The following is a 22,449-nucleotide window of genomic DNA, read 5'->3' on the forward strand; positions in this document are numbered from 1 at the left end:
TTACAGCAACTCATCACAAGTGATAACAAAATTTCCCATGGATAGTGACTAAGAAGAGAATGCCAACTGTCAGTGCTTAGGATGAAAACATTCTCCTCCCCAAAGAAATCAAAACTGTATAAGAAAATTATGTTTAGGTGAAAGCAGGTGTGGGAATTATACCAGTGGAACTGGAATTGACCTATATTTCAAAACATTAAAAACACGTGTAACTGAGAATTAACACCACATATTTTGGGGGTGGGGAGAGAGAAATGAAATATTATTGTATGGGAGGGGAGTGGACAGAGATTCAAATATGTTTTTATCATTATACGATTTGTTCAAAGAGAATATAACCGAGAAGCTCAATATGAGTAGCAGGAGAAATCTGAACTCTTAGAGGCTTGTGTCTCAGTTTCAAGGAGAATAGTTTAAAATTCACAGATAATTCCATGTTCCTTGGGACCACGATCCATCATGGTCACAGGGATATCCCTCATGGAGCCAAGGGTCTGCTTTTTGTTACATCTGATCAAAACCTATCCTGGTATGTCTTCAAAAGTAACCAACAAACTGTCAAAGAATTGAAGTGTCTAGGGCAGAAGAGGCCCTTCTGTGATCTGGAATCTGACATGGGTGGGCAAGAAGATTGTTCTCTTAAACTAAACTTGAATGGAGACTTGATGCAGGCCTGCTTTGCTCCCTGTTTCCACCAACCTCAGTCATTGATGAGCAACAGTGCAAGCAAGTAAGACAGCTCGGACCCTCAGTGTGGTCAGCTCCACCTACCTTGTCGTGGGAACTCGTCTGACTCCCGGTGAACGAGGTCTGTGACTCGGTTCCCATAGTGCATCCTGCTGTCATGATCATAGGCCTTCAGAGTCTCGCTGGAGCTATAGGACTTCTGCGTGGGCACACGGCAGTCTTCACTGTCCAGGGAGGAGCTCGTGTAGCGACACTCTTTGCCACACCGTCCCCTGGTCAGAGAGCGGTGTCGCCGGTCTTTGACATCCATTATCTCAGGTCTGGCAGAAGGCTGATGCTTTCTGAAAAGTCAGGCCGGGGTTTGGGCACTTGTCACTTGGCCACCTAAAAACATCACAGGAGAAAAACTCAGACTATGATTCTAAGAATTACTGCCTTCTGTTCTGATTCATGCTTTGACTCGGATCAAAATGCACAAAGGCGAATTTGGTCAGCGCTACATCATCTCTTCTGCAAACGCTTAATGTATACTTAAACAATCAGCCTAAATACAATCATTCGACACAGTAAATTAATTCCCATGCTATTTAACTAAATAGATTTGAGGGGAAAATAGTAGCAAAATAACTCATATTTTGATTTTCTATATGTGTGAAGACGACATGGTAAGTCCGTCACTCTAACGAAAGAGCTTACTATGAAGTGGTTCAGAATAAAACTGATTTTATCTGACTTTAATTGCTTTCTCTTTTTGCTGCTGAAGGACTGGGGGAAAAAACACCAGAATTAAATAAATACAAATCAAATAAAGATGTAAAAGGCATAAATATATGCTGATAATGCTTTTAATGGTACCAGGTCACATTGGACCAACATAAAATTTGCCTGGCTGGGTATGGAGAATAACAATATAAGGCATTCTTGACAAGCAGTCTTCCTCTGATTTATTTAATGAGCCTTCAGTAAACTCCTCATCTGGTTTATCTTCTTGGCAAATCTGATTCTTGGAGAAACCTGGTCTTTTCCCTAGTCACCTGCCAAAAGGACATCCTGCTCACAGAGGTCCAACTGGCACAACCACATGGCTATCAACCTAAGCCCACCCTAGTGTCCTTTTTCACAGTTGGGATATCCACTGTGGAAAAGAAAAATGGGGAAGAGCACTGAATGCAATAGGTAAGTTGATGGAAAGAAGCCTCTCCAACATATGATCTGGCAACCAGGGAGCCCCACAGCTTGACACCCGGGACCTAGAAATGTAGACAAATATCACTCAGAAAACTCTAGCCTTCTGCCGAGCAAATAAGATCAAAGTGCTTAGATGCCTCCAAGTTCCAAATGATAGGCTCTTATTGATTTCATCGGCCATGCAAAATAGCCTGGACCACAGGGCCAGGGCCTGGACAGAATGGAAAAACACAAATTTAATTAAAATGGCAAATACAACCCAGAACCAGTGTAATGATTTTTCTCCAGGCTTCTAATGCTCACTGTCTCCTCAATATGTCAGAATGTACTTGGGGAACAGATCTATAGTTTGGAGCCCCTCTGCTCTTCTTTGGTTATTTACCACACTGCAATGGGATGCTTGTGTATACCAAGGGACTAGCCTAAATGTGCAGCAATGTGGAAGGCATCAGCCCCAAGAAAGCAGAAGTCAAGTTATCTCTTCTTTGTCCTTTCATACCAAGAGTTGCTTCTGGATCTCAGAAACCATCCTAATTAAGACTATTTGTGTATAGTATCAAACATTGCCTGTAATCATGAATACCTTTGTTTGACAACTGGCATTAAGAGGGCATCTCTCTGGCAAACATCAAGCAGAGTCAAGCTGTTGCCACAGTCACTTATAAAAAACTTAAATTTTCAGTTTCCTGGAGCCTACAGTCTCTGACTTAGGAAGCTGAGAAGCTTCTTCGACTTTGAGAGTCACCAGTCAAGACTCCAGGACCTGCTTAGAGAACAAAGATGATCAACATTGGCATGGAAGTTTTGGGGGCTGCACCAAAGATTCAAGTGTCTTAACATTTTCTATATGTCCAAAAACTTCTCCTTTAACACCCACTATGTGATTTTAACATTTTAGAAACCATAGTATAGGCTGGTTAAGACCATGACTATTGTAGTCTTGTTGGATATCAATCTCATCATGACCACTGACTAGCCAGGGCCCTTGTAAAATTCAGGGCCCTTGTAAAATTCAGGTTCTCAACCACTGAAAACAGAAAATAAATATTTACAGATTATTTATAAAAATTAGATGGGACACTATGGGAAAGCTCTCAATATTCTGCCTAACACATGGTAAGTGCTCTCTAAGAAGTAGTTTTTTTCCTCCTCTGAATGATTAAAAATAAATTTTTGTCTTAGCTGAGTAGCTGCAAATTTACATAAGACAAAGATGATCCTATGAATCCCTGAAACTCAAACTTCTAATTATAAATATCAATACTTGAACTACATACAGATAAAGGAAGACTTTTAGTGCCTAAAGCTCAACATTCAGAAAATGAAGATCATGGCATCCGGTCCCACCACTTCTTGGGAAATAGATGGGGAAACAATAGAAACAGTGTCAGACTTTATTTTTTGGGGCTCCAAAATCACTGCAGATGGTGACTGCAGCTATGAAATTGAAAGACGCTTACTCCTTGGAAGAAAAGTTATGACCAACCTAGACAGCATATTCAAAAGCAGAGACATTACTTTGCAACAAAGGTCCGTCTAGTCAAGGCTATGGTTTTTCCTGTGGTCACGTATGGATGTGAGAGTTGGACTGTGAAGAAGGCTGAGTGCCGAAGAATTGATGCTTTTGAACTGTGGTGTTGGAAAAGACTCTTGAGAGTCCCTTGGACTACAAGGAGATCCAACCAGTCCATTCTGAAGGAGATCAACCCTGGGATTTCTTTGGAAGGAATGATGCTAAAGCTGAAGCTCCAGTACTTTGGCCACCTCATGCGAAGAGTTGACTCACTGGAAAAGACTCTGATGCTGGGAGGGATTGGGGGCAGGAGGAGAAGGGGATGACTGAGGATGAGATGGCTGGATGGCATCACTGACTCAATGGACGTGAGTCTGAGTGAACTCTGGGAGATGGTGATGGACAGGGAGGCCTCGTGTGCTGCGATTCATGGGGTCCCAAAGAGTCGGACATGACTGAGCGACTAAACTGAACTGAAAGATGTGAAAGTGAAAGTGAAGTCACTCAGTCATGTCGGACTCTTTGCAACCCCATGGACTGTAACCTACCAGGATCCTCAGTCCATGGGATTTTCCGGGCAAGAATACTGGAGTGGGTTGCCATTTCCTTCTCCAGGGGATTGTCCCGACCCAGGGATCAAACATGGGTCTCTCTCATTGTAGGCAGATGCTTTACTGTCTGAGCTACTGGGGAAGCCACTAAGGATGTAGGTGGTGCTAATGCTAAAAAATCTACTTGCCAATGCAGGAGACAAGATGCAAGTTTGATCCCTGGGTGAGGAAGATCCCCTAGAGAAGGGAATGGCATCACATTCTAATATTCTTGCCTGGAAAATTCTATGGGCAGAGGAGCCTGGTAGGCTACAGTCTCAGTTCAGTTTCTGTCGCTCAGTCATGTCTGACTCTTTGTGATCCCATGGACTGCAGCATGCCAGGCCTCCCTGTCCATCACCAATTCCCGGAGCTTACTTAAACTCATATCCATCGAGTTGGTGATGCCATTCAACCATCTTATCCTCTGTTGTCTCCTTCTCCTCCTGCCCTCTATCTTTCCCAGTATCAGGGTCTTTTCAGAGGAATCAGTTCTTCTCATCAGGTGGTCAAAGTATTGGAGTTGCAGCTTCAGCATCAGTCCTTCCAATGAATACTCAGGACTGATCTCCTTTAGGATGGACAGGTTGGATCTCCTTGCAGTCCAAGAGACTCTCAAGAGTCTTCTCCAACACCACAGGTTCAAAAGTATCAATTCCTTGGCGCTGAGCTTTCTTATAGTGCAACTCACACATTCATACATGCCTATTGGAGAAACCATATATAGCTACAGTGTATGAGGCTGCAAAGAGTCTGACCCAACTGAACACCCACACAAGGATGTATAAGACTGTGTGCACTAACACTGAGGAGCTACAAGTGTTCTGGGGGAGAAGGGTTGTCTGTTTTCAATGTATTTTATCATTTTTCTCTCCTCTGCTTCACTGTGAGTTTTTACTTTTTAATGTTTTCAGTGTTCCTAACTCATGAAATCCTATCTCCTCTAATTTGCATTATGCTTTGGAAATTGGGCTGACTTTCTACGTGTACATGTACGTGATTTTATTTTATGCATATTTTTAAAAATCATGCTCTAAGTGGGAGCCTAAAGGCTTATTACCTATTTATAAAGTACAAGAAATTTAATGTTTGGACATTTTGACGTCTAATTTGGTTGCCTAGTGATCTTTTCCTGCTAAATTTCTCTTTCTTGCCTAGGCCATTGATAGTTGAGTTTGTCAGCAATGTCACCTCCAGATAAATGATAGACATTTATATAAAATGAGGTAAGAAAATGACAAATTTTAGCCAGGGAAAGCTAATTTCTTAGAAAACTGAGCAGAGTATACAGGCTGTTGGACTCTAGACATTTTGCATTTAGCCTGATTGTTATTTAAAAATTAATTTCCAATAAAAAAGAGACAAACCAACAGAATTTATATTAAAATCTGGGTCCTGAGCTTCTTATGGAAAATCATGCAGTCTAGAAATTCCCACTTCCAAAACGACTGGATACGTGTACTTTTACAATTTTTTTTTCAGCTAGGTATAGCTGAAGACCCTATATACTATATATAAAATAACAGTAGGAAGAATCTGAAAGGTAGGAATAAGAAACAGACTTACTAGTGCCCTCAGGACCCCAAGGAACAAAACTGTGGTGAGTTTCCGAAATTTCTTTTTGCTCTATATATTTCATTCTTGGAGCTAAAGATTTTGTCAACCCAAAAACAGCAATAGACTCAGACAATAGAAATTCCAACAAAATCCTGCTGCCTCTAGCCAAAGGACTTTGAAGGGGGCAGTCTAACAAGAGAGGAAACATTTAGATGTTAACCATCTCACCCCAGCCAAATAGCATAGGAAATGCAGTAGCCCCCACTCCCACCTCCACCAGCAAAAGCCAAGTGTGGAGCCTAGGTTTCCATGCTTCTGAGGAAGCAACAAGCCAACCTACCCCCAAACAGTGGTTTCACAGAAGGTTAAGAAGGCAGATAGGACTTTCATGCCTTATAGGAAGTAATGAGGTCATCTTCTCCTCAGAGGGTGCCAGCCTGGCCTTCCACCCTCACTGGGTGGTTATAAGGTGCCACTCTTCTCTGCTAGGGTGGTATAATAGGAGGACTAGTGGAGACTCAGGACTTTCATTATTTCCCAGTGGTAATGAGTCCTTCTGCCTATTGTTGTTGGCTATTGGTGCTAGCAGATATCATGTGGGGAGGAGTAATGGAGCACTCCTAACCCTACCGCCAGGGAACTATCAGTGGAGGTCTAGTGGGGAATCAGAACTCCCAACTCTCCTCTCCCAGATCCTAACAAGGAACTCTCTGCCCTAAAGTGCTAGCAAAGACTGAGTGAAAAATCTGGACTTTTAGGCAAAAGTAGCAATGATGAGGTAGGATACCTCATCTTACAGAGTAGTGTCAGAGGAAACCAACTATAATAGAAGGTTTAAATAAGACATAGACTCTCATAACATAATACTTCAAATGTCCAGATTTCAGAAAACAAAACGAAACAAAATCTATACCACCAAGAGGTAGAAAGTTTTCAAACTGAATGAAAAAGGTTCAATCAATAGATACCAACACTGAGAGGAGAAAGATGTTAGAATTATTTGACATAGATTTAAAAACAGCCATCATAAAATGCTTCAACAGTAATTTAAAGCACACTTTAAACAAATTAAAAAAAAAAAAAAGGTCTCAGCAAACAAATAGAAGATACAAAGGAGACCCCAACAGAAATTTTAGAAGTGAAAATTAAAATAGCCAAAAAAAAAATTAATAGATGGGCTCAAGAGAAGAATAAAGAGATAGAAGAAAGGACGAAGGAACTTGAAAACTGAACAATGGAAATTACCCACTCTATACAGTTGATTAAAAAACAAACTAAAGAAGAAAAAATGAACAGAGCCTTAGGGCGCTACCTACAGAATGAGAACAAAATACTTAATGCTTTTGTTATCAGAGTAACCAAGGAAAAGACTATGAAAGAGGGGCAGAGAAAGTGCTAAAACAGTAGCTGAATACATCCAAATTTGCAAACATTCAACATGCTGAACAAACCCCAAAAAGGGTAAAGTCAAATGCATCTACTTTAAGACATTATCATAGCTAACTTCTGAAAACTTAAGACAAAGAAAACCTAGAAGGCAATGAGGAAAAGTGATACCTTACCTTTGGGGGAAAGCAATTTGAATGAAAGTAGATTTTTTTTCTCAGACCATGGAAGCAAGATTGAAATGGCAAAACATTTTTCAAATGCTGAGAGAAAAGAAGTTTCAACCCAGAAATCTAGATCAAGTGAAAATATCCTTCTAGAATGAAGGAGAAGACATGACATTCTCAGATGGATGGAAACTAAGAGACATTATGACCAGCAGACTTATTCTGGATTAATGTTGAAAGAAATACTTCTCTAAAACAGAAGGGGGTAAAAAAAATCATGGAAATAATGAAAGAAAAAATAAGAAAGAAAGAATATACATGCTTAGTGAAAATATTAATAAAGACCAAAGACTCCCTCCTTTTGAGTTTTCCAAATTACTTTTAATGGTTGAAGTAAAAATTATAAAATTGTCTGATGAGGTTTTAATATATGTAGAGGTCATATTTAAGAAATGATATTATAAATGAGAAGGGTAAAAAGATATAAAGGGAGGTAGGGTTTCCACAATATAACTGTTAAAGTGATGAAAGTAGTAAAATGTGATAAGATATGTAGGTATAATGTAACAGCTAAAAAGACTATACAAAAGGATGCACTCAAAAACACTGTACATAAATCAACATGGAGTTCAAAAAAATGTTCAATAAACCACAGAAAAGTAGGAAGAAGAAAAGAGAAAAATGAAAAATAGAACAAGAGGACAAATAGAAAACAAAGAGTAAAATGGCATAATTAAGCCCTAAAATAGCAATAATTAATTAAATATAAATGGTCTAAATACACAAATTAAAAAATAGAGATCTTCAGAATGAATTAGAAAATACAACCCACTTCATATTGTCAACGAGCAAGTAAATTTAAATATAACATTGCAGGCATGTTGAAAGTAAAATGAAGAAAAAAGATATATAAAGTTAACATTAACAAAAAGAATACAGGAGTGACTATGTTTATATTAGTAAAGTCTACTTCATAGGCAAAGAAAATTATCAGAGATAGAGAGGGGCATTATATAATGATAAAAGGACTGATCTTCCAAGAAGTTGCAATTCTAAATAATATGTACAAAACAAAAAACAAACAACAACAACAAAAAACCCCTGCAAAGTATATTAAGCAAAAAGTAATAAATTGAAAGGAAAAATATATAAATCCATAAATAGAGTTGGACCTTTCAATACTGGAATTTCAACAACTAGAAAATCAAGACAGATATAGAAGAATCCCAAAACACCATTAACCAACAAGCCCTATTTAACACATACAGACTATTTCTCCCAACAACAGCAGATTGTTATATCCTTAAGTACCCAAGTAACATAGCCTGGATTGTAAAACAAATCTCAAACTGGAGTCATACAGAGTATGTTCTCTTACGACAATGGAATAAAACTAAATCAGTAATAGAAAGATGAGAAGAAAATATCTAAACACTTAAAAACAACAATTTTCTAAATAATTCATGAACAAAAGATCATACAAGATCAAAATATACATTAAAATGGAGGAAAAAGGAAATACATCAAAATTTGTAGGAAACTGCAAAAACACTGCTAAGAGAGAAATTACAGAACTGAACACAGTCATTGGAAAACAGGAAAAGTCTCAAATCAATAATCAAAGCTTCCAGATTCTAGTAAAAGAAGAAAATATTAAAACTAAAAGTGAGAAGGAAGAGATTAATAAAGAACCAAATTAAATAAACCTGTACACATAAAAACAACATAGAAAGGCAAAGAAACTGACTGCTTCTTTGGGGGGAAAAGTCGATAAAATTGACAAACTCTGGCAGAGTGACAAAGAAACAAAGAAGGCACATGAGATATCACTAGATGCCTTGATGGCATAAACAAGATTCTTAGGGAGTACTTCAAAGAAATTTACAAAAATAAATTTGACAACAAAGATGAAATGGACCAACAACTCAAAATCCTAAGACTATGACAATTCCCCTAATATGAAATATTAGATCATTTGACTAATTTTGTGACAAATATAGAAATTTCATTTGTAATTTAAAAATTCACATAAAATCTCATGCCCAGATGATTACACTGGAGAATTCCATCAAATGTTTCAAGGAGAATTAACATCAATTCTACAAAATCTCTCCCAGAAACTAAAATAGGGAGCACTTTACAATTCATTTTATGAAGCTACTTAAACATAACTAAAGACAGTACCAAAAACAAACAAACAAAAACCCCTCCCAAACCAAAGACCAATATTTCCCATGAATATAGATACATAAATTCTCATCTTAGCAAATATAAGTCAACAGTATATAAAAATAATTATATATCCTGACCACATAGGGTTTATTCTGGGGATGCAAGGATGGTTCAATATTTTAAAATATCAGTGAATCCACCATATTAAAGAAATAAAGAAGAAAAATTAGTGAAAGTACAAAAAGTACCTGGCAAAAATCTACATCTGCTCGTGATAAAAACTCAAATAAAAATGGTAGAGGGAACTTCCTCAACTTGATCAAGAGAATCAACAAAAAACCTACAACTAAGATTATATTTAATGGTAATAGACTAAACACTTGTCCCCAAGGACAGGAATGAGGCATGGATGTCTGCTTCCATCACATTACTCAACACAGTGCTAGAAATCCTATTCCATACAATAACACAAGAAAGGGAAATAAAATGCATACAAAGGGGATTCCTTGGTGGTCAGTGGTTAGGACTCTGCATTCTCACTGCCCAGGGCCTGGGTTTAACCCCTGGTCCCACAAGACACATAGCACGGCAAAAAAAAAAAAAAGCATACTAAGCAGGAAGGCAACACAAAACTGTGCCTCTTTATAGAGAACATGGTTTTCTATGAAGAGAATCCTAAAAAACTTGTGGAAAATAAGTGAGTTCAGTAAGATTATAGAATACAAGATAAAACATGTAAAAATCAATTGAATTTCAATATACTAGCATGCTGGGGTCCAGCCCTGGTTGGATCCAGGGTATCCGAAGTGTGAGGGCATCGGCAAAGAGATTTAGAGAGAGATAAAGAAAGAATGTTGCAGATAAGAAAATAGAGGAGAGAAAGAGGCTGATATTCCTTGGTTTACGGAGAAAGCCAATAAAGTCCCAGACAAGGGACTTGCTCTATTCACGGAGGCTGCAGGTACCCTCCCAGTCTCCTGAGGGAGTGAAGATGCAGAGCGCCTTCCCGGTCAGGTCTTAGAAGCCCAGGCAGGAAAGTGAACATAGAGAGCCTCTATGCTCCAAGGGATCAGCCTGAAAAAGAGAGTAAGAGAGAGAAAGAAAGAAAGACAGACACGGGGGAACCAGGCTTTCATGGAAACTGATCCTGGTCCATCACTTTATTTTTCAGGGAAGCTTTTATCCTTGACTTGTACACAGAGGGAAATGAAAGATGCAAAGTCATACAGAGTCAGCCCAAACATTACATCTATTTTGTCTTCATCAAAACCAGGATGTTTTCTGCATACCTTTCCCATTAACAATTCTGTGTACATTATTTTCTGGCCTTGGAGGCCTGTGAACATTTTATGGTCCTCTTTTGATAAAGGCTGCTCAACCAGAAACCTTATTTTCCCTTGAAATGTTTTTTCTTTATATTTCTAATCTATGTCAGCCTCAGAAAGTATTAAACGGAGTTACATTTCTCACGGAGCAAAGGTGCAGTGAGTTATAACAAAGAAAGAACCAATTAGCTCAAAGGTCTGATGTGGTTAATTCCAAGGCTACACTGGTTTTTCTTACATTCCAACTATATTAACTAATGCACTCCCAGGTGCACAGTGGATAAGAGATATGGGAACTTAGCAGCAAGTATTGGCTCAACAATGAAATCCTACACCAGCACTACTCTAATAGTTTCTAACTCTTCGAAAGACTCTATATTTTTAGAATGTTTTAGGCTTCCCGTGCCTCTCACAGTTGGGAGGCTGTGAACAATCATATGCATAGCTGCAAGAGTCTAGATAAACCTGCCAAGCAAGCCAGAGAGCCATCGGAGAGGTTTGAATTGAAACACTCCTATCATGTCCAAGAGACTTATTAGCTAGAGCCCTAAGTTGATTTTCTCCAGAGAAAGGTGGTCGGGGATAGCCCCCTGTTAATCTCAGAAGAGTTGGTGAAAGGCACAAAATAGTAAGACAGACAGATTCTGGTTTTGGGGTAGATGCTCGAGCAGGTCTCTTCCGCATGACCCTGTCATGGGTGGGATCGGCCCAGGGAGTCCCTCGAGTCCTGAAGCCTTGCTTATCAGGTCTCCTTTGCCTGACCTTGTCATGCGTGGGATCTCCTGCGCTGGCTCCTGGCACTAGCAATAAATACATGGATACCAAAATTCAAAGTACAATGCTATCTACAATTTTCAAAAAAAAAAAAAAAAAAGAAAAGAAAAATACTTAGATGTAAATCTAACAAAATGAAATGGTAAACTGAAAAGTAAACACTTTTTGATGAAAGAAATTAAACTTTTCTTGAGAAAGAAATTAATTCTAACTAAATGAAGAGACATGTGTTCATGATTTAGAAGAATCATTATAGGAAAAAATACTAATTTTCTCTAGACTGATATATACATTGAAATTCATGTCAATTTCCAGCAAAAAAGTTTACAGACACAGATGAGATTATTCTAAAGTTTGTATAGAAAAGGGGAGGAACTGAAATAGCTAAAACAATTTTCAAAAAGAAGTGGCAGAAATCATCCTACCCAATTTTAAGACTTCTGTAGAGCTACAGTAACAGTACTTTGTGGTATTAGTACAGTGAACAGACACATAAATGTTAATTGAAGAGAATAAAATAAATAATCCAAATACAGACACAAAAATTATGGCCAACAGAATTTTTAACGATGCAAAAGTAATTCAATGGACAACAGTTTTAAGAAATGGCTTTGGAATGGGTAGACATCCATAAGATCCCAAAAAAAGAAAAAAAAAAAAAAAAGAAAAGATATTGGCTTAGATTTATTCAAAAATTAACTTAAAATGTATTTGTTGACATAAAGTACAAAACTTTTATAAAAAGTTTTAGAAAAAAACTATAAAACCTTTAGAATAAAAAGGAGAAAAACCTTTAGACTTGATACTGAATGCATAATCCACAAAATAAAACATTAATACATTGAACTTCATTAAAATTAAACACTTCTGCTCTATAAAAAGACCCTGATAAGAGGCTGAAAGAAACATCTACAGACTGAAAGCAGCTATTTGCAAACCATATAGCTAATAAAGGACATATATAAAATTGAAAATATTTCCCAAAATTCAACTTAAAAAAAATCTGATTAGAAAATAGACAAAAAGACAAAGTGACATTTCACCAATTTATTTGAAAGATGTTTGACATCATTAGCCATTGTTGTTTAGTCACTAAGCTGTGTCCAACTCTTTTGCAACCCCGGGAACTGCAGCCCACCAGGCTCCTCTGTCCATGGGATTTTCCTGGCCAGAATACCAGGGTGGGTTGCCAATTCCTTCTTCAGGGATCTTTCTGACGTAGGGATCGAACCAGAGTCTCCTGCATTGGCAGGTGGATTCTTTACCACCGACCCACCTGGGAAGCCCAATTAGCCATTCAGTTCAGTTCAATCGCTCAGTCGTGTCCGACTCTTTGTGACCCCATGAATCGCAGCATGCCAGCCTCACTGTTCATCACCATCTTCCGGAATTCACTCAGACTCACGTCCATTGAGTCCACGATGCCATCCAGCCATCTCATCCTGGGTCGTCCCCTTCTCCTCCTGCCCATCCCTCCCAGCATCAGAGTCTTTTCCAGTGAGTCAACTCTTCACATGAGGTGGCCAAAGTACTGCAGCTTCAGCTTTAGCATCATTCCTTCCAAAGAAATCCCAGGGTTCTTCCAAAGAGTAAGTGTCTTTTAATTTCATAGCTGCAGTCACCATCTGCAGTGATTCTGGAGCCCCCAAAAATAAAGTCTGACACTGTTTCCACTGTTTCCCCATCTGTTTCCCATGAAGTGATGGGACTGGATGCCATGATCTTTGTTTTCTGAATGTTGAGCTTTAAGCCAACTTTTTCACTCTTTCACTTTCATCAAGAGGCTTTTGAGTTCCTCTTCACTTTCTGCCATAAGGGTGGTGTCATCTGCATATCTGAGGTTATTGATATTTCTCCCAACAATCTTGATTCCAGCTTGTGTTTCTTCCAGTCCAGCGTTTCTCATGATGTACTCTGCATATAAGTTAAATAAGCAGGGTGACAATATACAGCCTTGACATACTCCTTTTCCTATTTGGAACCAGTCTCTTGTTCCATGTCCAGTTCTAACTGTTGCTTCCTGACCTGTTTTCTCAAGAGGCAGGTTAGGTGGTCTGGTATGCCCATCTCTTTCAGAATTTTCCACAGTTTATTGTGATCCACACAGTCAAAGGCTTTGGCATAGTCAATAAAGCAGAAATAGATGTTTTTCTGGAACTCTCTTGCTTTTTCCATGATCCAGCAGATGTTGGCAATTTGATCTCTGGTTCCTCTGCCTTTTCGAAAACCAGCTTGAACGTCAGGGAGTTCACGGTTCACGTACTGCTGAAGCCTGGCTTGGAGAAATTTGAGCATTACTTTACTAGCATGTGAGATGAGTGCAATCGTGTGGTAGTTTGAGCATTCTTTGGCATTGTCAAGGGCGGCAGCTGGGAGGAGCCACCTCACGCCCAGGGCCAGGGCCTGCAGCCGGGAGGAGCAACCTGAGGAGCAGTGGCTGCGCACAGGAGGGCCTAGAGGAGCTATCCCACGTTGAAGGTCAGGAACGGTGGCGGTAAGGAAATACCCCTCATCCAGGCTAAGGAGTAGCTGCTGTGCTTTGCTGGAGCAGCCGTAAAGAGATACCCCCATGCCCAAGGTAAGAGAAACCCAAGTAAGATGGTAGGTGTTGCAAGAGGGCATCAGAGGGCAGACACACTGAAACCATACTCACAGAAAACTAGTCAATCTAATCACACTAGGACCACAGCCTTGTCTAACTCAATGAAACCAATTAGCCATTAGAGAAATGCAAATTGAGACTACAATGAGATATTACCATAGACTCGCCATAATGACTAAAATTAAAAAAATAGAAAATAGTGACAACACTAAATACTGGCAAGGATATGGAAAAACCCCTTAAACACCACTGGCTTAGGTATAAAATGATGCAGCTACATTGGAAAATGGATGGGTAGTTTTAAAAAAAACACTAAATGTGAAGTAGCATACAATCCCGTAATTGCTCTGCTGGGTACTTACTCCATAGAAACAAAACTTGTGTTCACACAGAAGCCTATACATGAATGTTTATAGCAGAATGTTTCCACATAATAGCCCCAAACTGGAAACTGATTGTAGACCTCTGAGAGGTACAGCACCAGAAAAGCCAAATGTCCATCTGACTTGAGATTCTATCAATTCTGAATACACGTTCAATGGGTGACTGGTTAAACAAAACTCTGGCATACACACAGGAAATACTGCTCTGTAATAAAAGGGAATGAACTACTAATACAAACAAAATCAGGGTGACTCTCTAGAGAATAATGCTAAGTGAAAGCAGCCAATTCCAAAAGTTACATATTTTATGCTCCATTTATATACTATTCTTCAAATGAAAAAAATATATATATATAGAAATGAGAACAGACTAATGGTTACCAGGAAAAAGGAAGGAATGAAAGTATGAGGAAAATGATTATGGCTGCCAACGGTTAGCAAGAGGAATCTGTGTTGATGGTGATGTTCTGTGTCTTGGCTGTATCACTGTCAAAATTCTATTGTTGACATCAGACTACAGTTGTGCAGGACATCACTGTTGGTGGAAGTTGACTAAAGGTACCATAGATGTCCCTGTATTACTTCTTGAAATTGTACGTGACTCTGGTTATAACAAAGAGCTTAATTTTAAAAATTTAATCAGACAATCCAGCAAACCTGGGTTCAAACACCATCATGAAAACAAATGTTTAATTTGGGAGGTCACTTTTAAACTGGGTACTATGCTCCAAAATAACAGTAGAAGTAGTATCATCTTATCACTCTTTTTGATTTTATAGACTGTCTGCTTCACTTATTTGAAACACTTGCTTGGCCAATATAGGTCATTACATTTGTGATTTTTGGTACAAAAGATAAAGAAACAATTTTGTGGTCATTGGAAAGGATCACAATGGGACAGTTATAAGATAAGAAGCAGCATCTGCCAACATATTTCTCATCTTGAAAAAATTCTAAAGTAATAAAATATTAGTCTTCATTTGAATGTGGCTAACTAACCATCTTTTATCTAATAGAATGTATTTATTACTTCCTATGGACAAGCACTCTTTGCCTAGCTGTCCTTGAAAGTGAAGGTCAAAGATTCATGTGGGAAAATGCAAGTTTAGAGACTGATTCTAAAAAGTAATTAAAATTGCCTTGAAGCAGGAGGAAAGATGGTAACCAAAATTATAAATCTTTCCCCAAGCCTCTGCCTTTACTGGCACTGAAAAATGGCAATCAATGGATGGTGCTGCCTCTGCCAGCTTGTTCCTGCTATGCTGAGCTTTTATTCTGTTACACATTCCACATTTCCTCCCTTGAAGAGTGTTCACACTGCTTTTTTCATCAGTTGCCTAAGTGGGTTCCATCACTTTAGCAGGAAAGACTACAGAGATCTTGCCTGCAAGCCTTTGTCTAATTAACTAATCCTATGAGCTGTAACACTGTTCACTATTAACTTTTCAGATTATCCTACTACTTAAGGGGGTTGACTTGTTAATCACTGACAGCCCATTTGAGGTGTGTGTGTGTGTGTGTGTGTGTGTTATACCTGTGTGGGTATGCAAATATGTGCAATGAATGATGCATAGGTGGACTTTACGTGTGTCTAATGGAGAGCTACACTTTCTCTGTGACAACCAATCCTGCAGGCAGTTGTTTAAACTTGCCTCACCCTCATCAATGGTCTTTGTTCATACTCTGGGTATTGTTTCATTGTGCTTGAATATCTGTACCTTATAAATTGACTGCAGAGCTCTGAGAGGTATAGTAAAAGGAAAACCAAAAATCCATCGGATGTGGGACACTGTTCAATGCTGAGTACACATCAGTTTGGCCAGTTTTCTTCCTCATTTCAAATTATGATACATCTTGGAAGCAGTTTGTCCACAAGGGGGGTCAGTGCATGCGGTGCTTGTTTCCTAATCTGAGCTGGTGTTACAGATATTTTAGAAACCCAGTAAAAAATTTCATTATATAAACACATTTTGTTTTTTAAAAAGTATTTTTAAAAGCTCAACCTGAAAGCTTCTGTAAAATACCTTTCTTCCTCCTGATAACATGTTAATTGGATTGTCTACTTGTTTCTTAAATAATGCAGGTATCATGCTTCTATGTTTAAGAAGATGTAATGGATAATGCATGGCCCTTTTATCCTTAACTCCTCTGCAAATTTTGTCTATTACCAAAAGCAGAAATGCTAAGTCAACCTAAAAACAGTGCATTCACAGATTCCTTTCCTCTGTACTAGAACTCCTCTGTGAAAGTGCTTTATTTTAAAACCTGTAAAGCACCAAATGAAATATAATACAGAAGTCAACCATGAAAGAGAGAGGAGGGGGGAATCCGAGGCACACTCATTCAGGCTTCCCTACTCCCAGATAGCACTGTAAAGGACACAGTGTGAAAACCAGACTGTGTCCTGGAAGATTTCCAGTCTCTCCTCTTAGGAACATTTAAGAACAAGTCTGAACACAGATATACTCGAAATATCTCAAGACTGACTATCTCTGTGACCTCTGAATGGACCAGGGAAAATCTGGTTTCAAATCGGCAAAAGTGGAAGATGGTGCCCTCGTAATTTAATGCACTAGTAAATAAGAGGTCAAAGGCAATTTGCTTTCTGTTCCCCTGTGCTGTTCTATTGATATGTCTGGGGATAAAAAGCCAACTCTGGTTAATGTCCAGAGCAAGAAAGGATAAGCAAATTCACAATTGTACTTTGCTCTCTAGCTTCAGAGAGACATGTTGCTGCTTTTTAGAATGTTAGGGTCCCTGGAGCCATTTGTGTAGGAAATGGTGAGATAGGTCCCTAGATTTGCTGTCTATAAATTTGATGAATTGTGAAATGCAATGCCATTCCTCCATGCTAGAAGCCGCTAGGAGCTAGAGCCAAAGAGGGGCAGAAATGCACCTTGTAAGCCTAAATATTTGTGATCATGGTCCAACCTCGTGTGTTTCTTTTTTTCCTTAAAGAGCAATGAGAAGTCAAAAGTCTATGTCGGACTAGTATTTAGTCTAATACCACACCCTTTTTTCCCTCTCTCCAGTCCAAGCTGTTTAACATTCACAGTCAGCCTGGCTACACCTCCTGCTAAAATTTCAATATGAAATGTGGAAGTTTACTGAAGCCTTTGCTCTTCAGCTCCGCCTTCCCCACACGTGGGCCCCTCTGCTCTCTTCCCGTGTTCCTCTCTGCCTCCTGAGATCAGGAGCTGAACAGATGGCTGCACCTTAGGCACTGGCTAAGTAACCGTAACTGGAAAGATGGTCCCTCCCCTCCTCCTCCCCGCCAGGCAGAGCTCAGAGAGCCAGCAGAGCAGGCCTGGAGCCTGCAGCATCCAAACCTAATGAGGGAAAGCAGTGAGTACCCGCTTCCTGTCTTGTTGAGTGTGCCCGTGTACTGATACATGAGACTGAAATCAGCATCAAAGTATCACAGGGAGAGAAGGGTGTTGGACCACAGGTTTCTAGATGCAATGTTAAAGTCAGTCATTATCAAGCTTCCATGTAATGAATGCCTACAGAGTGCCACATCTTGAGTTCGACTCCTTACGTAAGTTGTCACTCATTTTGACATCCTGAGACATGCTTATACTTACCCATGTTTTGGAGATGGGGAAATGGAGACTCTAGGAGGTTAAGTGATTTGCTAACTCCACACACCCAATAAATGTTCATGCAGAGATTAGGAATGAGAGTTATCCAAGCTCTGCCTTCATTACAAAATTCAGTTATGCTACTTCTGAGGATTTATCCAAAGAATATGAAAACACTAATCTGAAAAGATATCTGCACCCTCATATTCATCTATGCATAATTTACAATAGCAAAGATTTGGAAACAACCTAAGAGCCCGTCAACATAGGCGGGAATAAAGGAGTCGTGGAATGCATACATATAATGGAAAACTACTCAGACATTAAAAAAGATGAAAGCTTGCCATTTATGACAACAAGAATGGATCTTGAGGGTATTACACTAAATAAAAATGTCAGACAAAGAAAGGCAAATAGAGTATCATTTCATTCAGATGTGGAATATAAAAAATAAAAATGAATAAGCAACCAAAAACTAAGATTTGGGGGAGCAGTTTACAGCACATCAAAATGTGGAAAATTCTGAAAGAGATGGGAATACAAGACCACCTTACCTGCCTCCTGAGTAATCTGTATGCAGGTCAGGAAGCAACAGTTAGAACTGGACATGGAACAACAGACTGGTTCCAAATTGGGAAAGGAGTACGCCAAGGCTGTGTATTATCACCCTGCTTATGCAACTTATATGCAGAGTACATCATGTGAAATGCTGGGCTGGATGAAGCAAGCACAAACTGCAATCAAGATTGCCGGGAGAAATATGAATAACCTTACATACGCAGATGACACCACCCTTATGGCAGAAAGGAAAGAACTAAAGAGCCTCTTGATGAAAGTGAAAGAGGAGAGTGAAAAAGCTGGTTTAAAACTCAACATTCAAAAAAACTATCATGACATCTGGTCCCATCACTTCATTTGAGACAAATAGATGGGGAAACAGTGGAAACAGTGACAGACTATTTTGGGGGGCTCCAAAATCACTGCAGATGGTGACTGCAGCCGTGAAATTAAAAGATGCTTGCTCCTTGGAAGAAAAGCTATGACCAACCTAGACAGCATACTAAAAAGCAGAGATATCTAGTCAAAGCTATGGTTTTTCCAGTAGTCATGTATGGATGTGAGAGTTGGACTATAAAGAAAGCTGAGTGCCAAAGAATTGATGCTTTTGAACTGTGGTATTGGAGAAGACTCTTGAGAGTCCCTTGGACTGTGAAGAGATAAAATCCTAAAGGAGAATGAGTCCTGAATATTCACTGGAAGGACTGATGCTGAAGCTGAAACTCCAATATTTTTGCCACTTGATGTGAAAAACTGACTCATTGGAAAAGATTCCGATGCTGGGAAAGATTGAATGCAAGAGGAGAAGGGGATGACAGAGGATGAGATGGTGGGATGGCATTACTGACTCGATGGACATGAATTTGAATAAGCTCCAGGAGCTGGTGATGGACAGGGAAGCCTAGCGTGCTGCAGTCCATGGGGTCGCAAACAGTTGGACAGGACTGAGTGATTGAACTGAACCTACAGCACAATCTACATTCATATTTTTGTTATGAAGTTGACTGCATGATATGAGAGCATGGAGTCAATATTACTATTTTACTCTTACGAGAAAGTAAATAACATTCATGAAGACTTAGCTTCAATGATGACATGGTACGATACTGAGGTATAAAATCCAGAAAGGGATGAAAGCAAAGAGAAATTTTCTCAGTATCTAAGTTCTTTCTTGAGGGCAGGGATCTTGTCTCCTGTCAGCGAACCTACTTCCAGGAGTGGATACATTGCAGAGAATCTGATAACTTGCAGGCCATGGTGGGGCTCCTGGTCACAAGGCTTTTCTCTGTTCCCGTTTCTTTGATTATATAAAACAGCCTTCATTTAGCCTCCATGACCTTTCCTGAGTTCCAATGGACAGATTCAAGCAATTGTTAACTAGGGGAGGGAGGGAATGTGAGACCAGAAAGAAACAGTCAAGAGCAGCCATGGGACAAGGTCCTGCTTCCCCATCTAAGGATGCACAGAATACTATCTTTGAGCTCTTTTGCAGACACTGAAACCCCCTCCAGGTGGGAGAAGTTATGGTATGCTGCCCACAAGCATGTAAGCTCCAGACCAGTTAAACCTGAACACGTTGATTCCTACTTACCTTACCACCAACCCATCAGGAAAATGTCCATGAGCTTGTTAGGGGAAGCACATTGATTGAAACCACCCACCCTGGCCAGGCACTATAGTAATCATTTGCGTGAGTTGTTTTATGACAGGAGATCCTGATAAGGAATACGGAACTAATAAGCCACCACCAACCGGAAGAGTTCGGGAAAGGTCTAAAGGAGACATTGCGTGTCTGTCCACTTCCCAGAATCTCTCTCGCTAGCATCCATCTTGGATGAGCGACGCGTGTGCCACCAGGAAAGACTCTGAATTGGAATGACTGGCCAAAGACCACCAGGAAACTAATGCCATCACCATAAAACCGGAGACTGCGAGCCATGCAGCAGAGCAGTTCTCCTGGGTTCCCTTACCCTACTGCTCTCCACCTGGGTGCCCTTCCCAATAAGATCTCTTGCTTTGTCAGCACGTGTCTCCTCGGACAATTCTTTTCCAAGTGTTAGACAAGAGCCCAGTTTTGGGCCCTGGAAGGGGTCCCCTTTCCTGCAACAAGCTGATCACACCCTCTTTTACTATAAAACTTGTCACTATTTTCCCCAAATTGAGACACATTGTTTTGAGGGCATGAGCCCTCTGTGTTCCCTTTGCCTGGCAAAGCAATAAAGCTATCCTTTTCTTCTTCACCCAAAAACTCTGTCTCCGAGGTGTAAAGAAAAGCTGAGCTTTTGGCATCAAACCCACCTCTGATGAGCACCCAATAAAACTATGTTTAAAATACCTGTGTATTTACATCAAGGAATCTAAAGAAGACAAAAAAAAGGGGGGGGCAGAATTTTAAAAATCTTAGCCAATTTTTCTCTAAGTGTTTAACTTCCCTGAACATATTTCTCATGTCTACTGTTAATTTGCAGGATTTCCATAAGAATTTTCATATAAATTTTGTATAGTTCTTCCTGCTTTGTCAAACAAATACAATGTAAGCATTCTTTTTCAAGGTAGCTTCTGCTTCCTTAAGTGGAAAACAAAGCATAAATATTGCCAACTGCCTGGAAAATTTTAAAATAGTACTCAAAATAGGAGCTGGCTCCAGATACCAGGTGAAGTCAGATCAGTGGCCTATCTTTGTGACTTAACTCTGGCTTCACATGACCCTGTGTCAAGAATCAACAAACATATCTGTAAAGATCCAGGTGGTAATTTTTTTCCCCCTGCATTGTAGGATCTATTGCAACTACTTCACATGCTACGGTAGCACAAAAGCCACCAGGGAAAATACCTGAATGAATGGGTGTGTCTGTGTAACAATAAGACTTTATTTGCAAAAACAGCCAGCAAGTTGGATTTGACCCTCAGACCACAGTACTTCAACCCTTGCTCTAAGGACACAGCCAACAAAATCAAGAAGTTTGGTTGCTGTTGTTCAGTTGCTCAGTCATATCCCAGTCCTTGCAACCTCATGGACTGCAGCACACAACTTCCCTGTCCTTCTGTTTCCTGGAGTTTGCTCAAACTCATGTCCACTGAGTCAATGATGCCATCCTACCATCTCATCCTCTGTCACCCTCTGCTCCTCCTACCTTCAGTCTTTTCCAGCACCAGGGTCTTTTCCTGTGAGTTAGCTCTTTGCATCAGGTGGTCAAAGTATTAGAGCTTCAGCTTCAGCATCAGTCCTTCCAATGAATATTCAGGGTTGATTTCCTTTAGGATTGACAGGTTTGATCTCCTTGCTGTCCAAGAGACTCTCAAGAATCTTCTTCAGTATCACAGTTCGAAAGCATCAATTCTTTGGCATTCAGTGTTCTTACAGTCCGTCTCTCACATCCATACATAACTACTGTGAAAACCATAGCTTTGACTATCTAGACTATACGGGTCTTTGTTGGTAAAGTGACATCTCTGCTTTTTTAATATGCTGTCTAGAAGTTCGGGATTCTGGCCAGTTATTAGCTTGAAACGCACCATGCCTCACCAAGTATCTCTCAGAGGAGGACTTCCTTACCAGAAATTTTGTTAACAATGTTGAATTAACATAAAGGAGACATTCATTATCAAAAAATGTTTTGTACTAACCAAAACAATGTAACTAGAGGCAACTGCTTGTATTTAGAAGGTTGCTGATTTGAAATTGATACTTTTTCTTTGGCTGCAAGCCAAAACTGCATCTCCAGAAGACAGACTTGTAGTTAACTGCTTTTGTGACAAGTTGGAAATTTGACCTTTTTACATAATATGTGTTTAGTTCTTCCCTGACTGCTCCTGCTAATTACTATTTTGCCAATTCTTTTCTGGCATTTAGGTTTGTCACTGAATATTAAAAGCACCAATGATGATATCAAATCATTTTTTTTTCTTACATCACTGTTTCTCCCATGTTTATGTCTCTATTCCTTATTTTGCATGTCTGAGATC

At 39.5% G+C, this 22,449-nt stretch overlaps 1 long non-coding RNA gene across 1 annotated transcript; it reads right to left on the reverse strand.

The window, feature by feature from the left end:
- Positions 1–4,558: 4,558 nt before the first annotated feature.
- Positions 4,559–21,898, reverse strand: LOC120863332. The gene is made up of 3 exons (XR_005720972.1): positions 21,885–21,898; positions 9,509–9,519; positions 4,559–4,683 (listed from the first exon to the last, which is right to left on the reverse strand). It is a non-coding gene; the product is annotated as an uncharacterized LOC120863332 (long non-coding RNA).
- Positions 21,899–22,449: the final 551 nt, after the last annotated feature.

Source organism: Oryx dammah, unplaced genomic scaffold (assembly GCF_014754425.2).
Source record: "Oryx dammah isolate SB20612 unplaced genomic scaffold, SCBI_Odam_1.1 HiC_scaffold_5, whole genome shotgun sequence".
NCBI classification, from domain to species: Eukaryota; Metazoa; Chordata; class Mammalia; order Artiodactyla; family Bovidae; genus Oryx; species Oryx dammah.